Here is an 8,022-nt window from a genome sequence, read left to right on the forward strand (position 1 = left end):
AGCGCCCATCATAGAGCACCATTGTTTGATTGTGGAAAGTTAATGCTATAAACTGTCTCCATAGGTTTCTTACTGACAGTCCATTTTCTTAATGTCCATAAGTGCCAAACAGCAAGAAGTGCTGAATTAAATATGGCAACAATTGGGCAAAAGCAGTGGCTCAGTGAAGAATTCACTGTGTGTAGTTCATTAAAGGGAATCTGTCATCAAGTTTTTATTACCTCATCTGAGAGTAGCATGATGTAGGGGAAGAGACCCTGATTCCTGTGATGTATCACCTACTGAGCTGCCTTCTGCAGTTTTGATAAAATCATTGTTTTCTCTGCTGAAGATCTACCAGTTCTCTGAATGCTGAGCTCTGTGTAACCTTGCCTACACCACTGATTGGCAGCTTTCTGCCTATGCACAGTGTACACAGACCGCTGCCAATCAGTGGTGGGGGCAGGGTTATTCAGAGCTCATAAATATGGAGGACTACATGGCAGCAGGTTTGCTAATCTTCCAGTGATAATCTCCTGCTGATAAAACAGTGATTTTATCAATACTGCAGCAAGCAGCCCAGTAAGTGACACATATCTCTCGATACATCATTACTTCATGATGCTCTCAGATGAGGCAAAAAAATTCTGGTGACAGTTTCCTTTCAAGCCGTAGGGTCAATAGATGGCAACAAAAAAAATAATAAAAACCCACAAAAAAATTACTTTGCTATAGAATAGAAACAAGATGTGTCACAGTGGACCATGTGGCAGGTTTTTATGATTAATCAGTAAAACCTTTTGGTTGCTGTATCTAATCTGTTATTTGTGAAGCATTGTATTTTCTTTGTATCAAGATTTTTTAGCGACTTAATTTTTGGGGTTTGGTATAGCTTGCTTATATCTTTCTGCCATCTTTTGAATAGGGACTATCCAAAGCTTATAGGGTGAGGTGCTGAGGAGCGTGGGCGCCATTGTGTCACTTTAGGTTTATAGCCATAGGTAGAGAAAAATAAGCAGCCACCAGATATTTCATGTACCGATATCTCCCATGTGCATAAGGATCTGAGGGTAAAATCTAAGGCTATGTTCACATGTTCAGTATTTGGTCAATATGTTACATCTGTATTTGTAAGCCAAAAGCAGGAGTGGAACAATCTAATAATAATAATTTTTATTTCTATAGCGCCAACATATTCCTCAGCACTTTACAATTCAGAGGGAACTTGTAGAAGCAAGATAAGACATCACAGAGTAACATATAATTCAACAGACACCAAGAAGAGTGAGGACCCTGCTCACAAGCTTAGGTCACGGCCCCACTATCAGTATTCGGTCAGTATTTTTCTTAGGAGTGGGAGCCAAAACCAGGTGAGGAACAATCAGAGAAAAGGTATAATAGAAACAAGTCACCAATTCTGCATTTATCACCCACTCCTGGTTTTGGCTCCCACGCCTGAGAAAAAATACTGACCAATATACTGATAGCAGGGCCGTAGCCTTACTGTTATGCTAGAGTAGCAACTCACTCGGGATAATAGGTAAAGCTAAAAAAAAAACCTACAACTGACCCTGCCGGTTCCTGTACAGTCTACAGATCCTGACCCCGCAATCGCTAGTGGTTCCTGCATGAGCTGAGAAAGCCCTAACCACAAACTAGAACATAGTAACTTGGACCTATACTGCCTGAAAGGCCGCCGAGCGCTTCACACTATGCCTAAAGAACTGCAGGGCAGAGCAGAGTGTGAACTACCCACAAAAGGGAAAGTGTGCTAAAATAAAAAGTGATCCCTGAATGAGGAAAATAAACCACAAAATGTGAAATAAAGTATAAAGAATGTACTGTTAGATAATATGCAGCCTACTTCCTAGAAAGAAAAAGAAGATAGGTGCAGAGTACAGAACAGAGACAGCAAAGAGATAAACCCTGGCTGTAATTTCACTGACTGGCTTTAAACTACAGTAGAATGGCTGGACATCCAAGAAGGATGTCTATCACCAGAAGGAAATGCTAGCAGGAGGAAAGTATTTAAAGCCGCACCTGAAAGGTGATAGGGCAGACACATGAGGCAAGTCTACAGAAATGCGTTTTTAGGCCGTGCTTAAAACTGTTGATTTTGGGAGGTAATCAAATTGTCATGGGTATTGCATTCCAGGGAATTGGCGCAGCAAGGGAGAAATCTTGGAGATGGGAATGGGAGGTTCAGATTATTGAGCATGTTAGCCTTAGGTCATGCTGAACCATGGGGTTGCTGAACTATGGAGAGCTTTGTGGGTGAGAGTGATAAGTTTATATTGAATCCTGTAGTAGATGGGCAACTAGTGCAATGACTGCCACAGGGTAGAGGCATAGGTGTAGCGGTTGGAGGAGAACATAATCCTGGCTTCTGCATTCAGGATGAATTGAAGAGGGGAAAGTTTAGGAAGAAGGAGACCGATTAGTATAGAGTTGCAGTAGTGCAGATAAAAATGAATAAGAGCAACAGTAAAAGTTTCTGCAGAATCAAAGGTAAGAATAGGTCAAATTCTAGAGATGTTTATGAGGTGTAGGTGACATGAGCGAGTGATCGGATATAGGAAGTGAAGGAAACGTATGAGTCAAATAATACCCCAAGACAGCAGGCATACTGCAGGGGAGTAATGGTAGAACCACACATGGAAATGGCAATATTGGTTTTGGGAAGGCTAGTAGAGGGAGGAACACAAGGAGTTCAGCTTTTGACAGATTACATGGCAGATAGATGGCAGACATGATGTTAGAGACAGTAGAAAAATATTTAGATTTGAGAGTCCTCAGTGGTTGATACCTTTTAATGGCTAACTGAAAAGATGGTAACAAGTTGCAAGCTCTGAGACTACTCAGGTCTCTTCATCAGGCTAGTATAACACAAAATCTGAAGAGTCACATATTTATGCACAACAGGACACAGGAATATTGTCTTGTTGTGTATAAGTATGTGACTGTTAAGATTTTGTGTTATACTATGCCTGATGAAGAAGGGGGCCTAGGACTGAACCCTGATGAACCCCGACAGTTAGGTGAAAAGGAGAATAAGAGGAGCCAGCAAAAGATACAGTGAAGGAGTGGTCAGAGGAGAAGGAGGAGAGAACAGTGTCCTTGAGGCCGATAGAGCGGAGCATAGTGAGGAGGAGCTGGTGATCCACAGTGTCAAATGCTGCAGAGAGATCCAGGAGAATCAGCAGGGAGTAGTGACCATTAGATTTATCTTTTAGTAAATCATTAGAGACTTTAGTGAGGGCAGTTTCAGTAGAATGTAAAGAGCAGAAACCAGATTGTAAAGGGTCAAGAAGAGAGTTGTCTGAGAGATAGCGGATTAGACGGGAATGGACCAAGCGTTCCAGGAGTTTAGAGATAAAGGGGAGATTAGAGACACATCTATAGTTAGCAGCGCAGTTCTACTTGATGGACATTTTCTTAAGTAATGGGTGTATGTTGGCATGTTTGAAGGAGGAGGGGAAAATGCCAGATGAGAGAGAGCTTAAATATTTTAGTTAGGTGAGTGGTGACAGCTGGGTAAAGGGACTGAAGGAGATGTAAGGCAATAGGATCACTGGTGCAGGTAGTAGGGCGAGAGGATGCGAGGAGTCGGATAACTTCTTCTTCTGTGACCGGTTCAAAGACAAAGTCGGCTGGATGAAGTGCACGAAGGAAGTGAATGCATGATATTAGGGGATTGGGAGAAAATTTCCTGACGGATATGGTCAATTTTTTTTTTCAAATAATCAGCCAGATCATCAGTGATGAGCTTGGTTGTTGGGGCTTGAACACTTGGACTGAGGACGGAATGAAAAGTTTCAGTTATTTTGGATTCTTGGATAGTGCTGGGATGCGGGTGTTGAAGTAGGTTTGTTTGCAGAGGTGAAGGGCAGAGTTGTATGTTTTAAGCATAAACTTATAATGGAGGAAATCTTTGGCCAGATTGGATTTTCTCCACAGACATTTGGTGCACCTGGAGCACCTCTGGAGAAGACGTGTTTGCAGCGTGTGCCGGGGGGAAAGTATAATAGAAACACGTCACCACTTCTGCATTTTTCACCCACTCCTGGTTTTGGCTTACAAATACTGATGTAAAATACTGACCAAATACTGAACGTGTGAACATGGCCTAACATGCAGAAACTACTATAACTATTGGGGAAAGAATTTGGTTGCATTTATTATGGTAAAGAAGGTGCAAAGAGTAATTTTAAAGGGGCACTTAGTGTTTCATATGGGAGATCTGGGTGTTGTGGAACGTTCCTGTCACTTATAACTCTTCTCTTTGTGTACTGTATATTTTCGTCGTGACAGATGTGTAGAAAGAGGTGACGTTTTAAAGGGGGCACATAATTTATCACAGCATGACAAAATGTGTAAATTGACTGAGGCATTCATATTTCTAATTGTCCAAAAACCTCTGTGACAGGTCATTATCATACCGAGGATGATGGACAGACAGATGTAGAGAAACAATTGATTATGCAATTTGCCATTGATGCCACAAGAAGCCAGTGGCATTACCTTGAAGGAAGACATGATGAATGGAGAGCGTCCTTCTCTACCTGTAAAGGAAGGCTGCACGAGGCCTCAAGGCCGTAAACTGTCAAGAATATTCATGGCAACCATGTGGCCGCAGACGATATTGCTGTTAATACAGAACGTTCATTTATTCCATGGTCTTAAACTTTCAATCATGTTGATGCTGCATTATTAACCAATTCTTCCCCCAAATCTCAAGACACTGAATTTTTTATTTGCAAATAATCCTAGGACTACATGGTGATTATTTCTTTTTTTGAGTCACAAGTCACCTTTGACTATTCCCCCATACATCTCATTGTAAGTCGACGTGTCTGCCATCAAATTGCAACTCTAAAATAGCCGCGTAACTGCAAGTGGCACAAATGTATTGCTCGGCTCTAAACCTGTCGCTGTGCAGCCCCAGCCTACTACATCCAACTGCAGATTTGATGATTGATGCAGTTTATGTTTTCCAGATATATATAGTATCATATGTACACTATAAGGAGAGGGGGGTGAGAATGGATCCTGATCTAGCACCTCCCACCAATCTACCTGGTCTATTTAATAGACTACCACTAGGGGGAGCTTACTATACACAGATTTATATGGCTGCTATGGAATTTAAAGAGGTATTCCCTATCCGTTGAATAGGGTATAACTTCACGCTCACTGGGGGTCCGACCGTTGAAACCCCCACTGATCCAAAGAACCAAGTCTGTGTAAATGGAGCAGAAGTCGATCACGCTCACTGCCTCTCCATTCATTCTTGGTGGGACCACCGGAGATAGCCAAGCACTGCACTCCGCTGGTCTTCGATGTTCCTATAAGAATAAATAGAGCAGCAGTGGGCATAATTGACCACTGCTTCACACAGGGGTCCTCAGAGCCGGAATCGGTGGGGGGTACCCGCGGTCAGCGATAGGGAAATTATCCCCTATATCACAGATGGGGGCAACTTCTAAATATCTAAAGGGAACCTGACAGGACTATATCACTCCGGTGGTCCAACCGGCATTGTTTCCTTGTCCTGCCGACGTGATGTACCGACCCTGCACATGACCGCTGCAGCCAATTACTGGCCTTAGCAGTACTGTGCTGTGCATGGTGGGGCCAGTAATTTGCTGCCGTGGTCATTTAACTGCAGGAAAAATCACTAAGAATGGTGACATCAATGGGGAAATGTATCGGGTATATATTTTTTTTCGGATTCGGTGTCTTTGGGTATATGTTTGAAAAAAACATTCTCTAAGCAGTATAAAGATATATAATAATTCCATTCATTATAGCAGCATAAACAGCAATCAGTATATCAAAGGCATATGGACAATTTTTCATTTTCATATTAAATTGTGCATTATCACATCCCCACTAGTTATACGACAAGTAAAAAGGGAGAATTTATTGGATTTTTTTTTTTTTTTTATCAAGTGGACACGGTGTTACGCGACTAATATAGTTCAGATCCATTCTCTTTATTCAGCCGATGTCCTCAAATGAAAATTTGATTAGTTTCAAATGAAAGTTTTACTGTTTCTCATCTGTTTAATTTTAGACTTAGTGAAGCATTGCTGCAATTAACCTCGACAGGATAGATTTCCATTTTCTAATGCGGTAGCAATGGAGGGAGTCACATTCTTCCTAAATTAAAACCTTTCCTTGTTTGTGTGCACGGACAGTAATAGATGGAAATACCTATCTGCAATAGTTTTATTTTCTTTTGCAATTAATAACATGTACAACGAGTGTTGAGGAGACGCAGGGAATTTCTTAACCTTTCACTGAATTCCACCCAGAGAGAACATGTTTTCAGCACAGAGATCATTTTCCTGATCACTGCATAACAGAGGAATGAAATCCTCTAGTGCCATCTAGTGGTCATTATTATTATTGCTTGTAGGAATCATTTTAATAAAACCATTTCTTTCTTGACATAGATTTGTCTTCTTTTATTAGATGAATGATTAGGATTTGGATGTATGCACTGAAACTAGTATTGGGGCTCCTTCACATACTATTCATCCAGTGATTTATGTGCTTGCGCACTGAAAAAAAATCTAAACGCAACACCATCAATTCTATGCAGCTCATTGAGTTATTTTTAACGTTTTTTGCTTTGAAACATTTTGAATATACAATACTTGTTCTCTATATGTCCGGAGCATTCCCCAATGTATGTCTATGATGTATGCAACTATATGCCATTGTGGTCATGGAGGACAACACACAAAAACCTACAATGCGGTATTCTCTCCTTTTCACTGGTCTACTAGTTAAGAAAGCAGCTGGTGTACTGCACCTCCCTATACAATCAGAAAAATGTAGACATGTTCGAATATTCTGAAATTCAAATTCGTCCCAAAATATTTGATCTATTCACCGCAACTCACAATACTGCAAAACCGTCAATTGTCCTGATGTGTAACACTCTTAGGTCTCCTAGGACTGTACCTAACCCCTTTGAAACTCTTTGACATTACTAAAGTGACCTCGAGATAGTAACCTGAAACAGATGGCAAACCGGTAGTAAACAAAAGCCCACATCTTTTACCAGGTTTTTGCTATGTAATCTCAGAGCAGCACGATGCAGGGACAGAGACCCTGATTCCAGCGGTACGTCACTTACTGGGCTACATATTGTCATTTTGAAACAATCACTGTTTTCTCTGATGCAGATCTATCAGTGCTCTGAATGCTGATATCTCTATAACCCTGTCCGCACAACTGATTGGCAGCTTTCTCTATACACTATGCATAGGCTGCAAGCTGCTAATCAGTGGTGGGGGTGAGGTTACACAGAGCAGGAAGACTACATGGCACAAGACAGCTAGTCCTGTAGTGATAATCTCCTATTGATTGTAAACACTGATGTTATTGAAACAGCATCACACAGCCTTGTAAGTGACACATCACTGGAATCAGGCTCTCAGCCCCGACATCATTCTGGACTGTCAGCAGGTTTTTGCTATTACAAGCAATCTGTCAGACTTTTCATGTTTTTGTTGTTGTTGTTTTTAAGTTAAAAAAAATGTCCAAAAATTATCCCTCTTAGCCATTTGTGATTAGGTAGACCATGCAGTCGCTGCCTGTAAGTCCAAAAGAATGATTGAAGCTTCCTTCACAAAGGTGTACTAAGAATGCACCAGCCTATCCTGTAGTCCACTATTGACCTGGTTTGTCCATGCATTCTTTAAGCGATGCACGCAGGGTCCTGGACTTGGTGATGGCCATCCATTCTTGTGTTAGTGTCACACCAGTTTATTCCCCAAAAATACTTTTTTTTTTTTTTTTACAAAAAATGAGAATAGTAAGGAAAAATGTAGTCATGGATGCTGACCCAGTGGCATATCTAGAGGGAAGCAGGCGGCAGGGGTCGCCATTGGGCCACCTGATGTGGCAGTCTAAGGTGTCTACCAGGCCCCCTGGAGTGTGATTTGGCCATTCTCGGAGCTGGATGTCAACACATGTGACCTTCCATGGGCTTTCTTATTGGCTCGGAAGAAAGCACACCTCTTAAGTGAA

The 8,022-nt window shown here is 41.5% G+C and overlaps 1 protein-coding gene across 1 annotated transcript in view; it reads left to right on the top strand.

Moving 5' to 3' along the window:
- TOM1L1 (target of myb1 like 1 membrane trafficking protein) overlaps positions 1-6,434 on the top strand; it is a 209,624-nt gene extending 203,190 nt beyond the window's left edge. The window contains exon 16 of the mRNA XM_073684180.1: positions 4,406-6,434. The gene's annotated coding sequence lies outside the window, so the exon portion shown is untranslated. The remainder of the gene's footprint in view (positions 1-4,405) is intronic.
- Positions 6,435-8,022: the final 1,588 nt, after the last annotated feature.

The sequence above is a fragment of the Phyllobates terribilis genome, unplaced genomic scaffold, assembly GCF_046119375.1.
Source record: "Phyllobates terribilis strain yellow unplaced genomic scaffold, ASM4611937v1 Scaffold_5__5_contigs__length_657084704, whole genome shotgun sequence".
Taxonomy (NCBI): Eukaryota; Metazoa; Chordata; class Amphibia; order Anura; family Dendrobatidae; genus Phyllobates; species Phyllobates terribilis.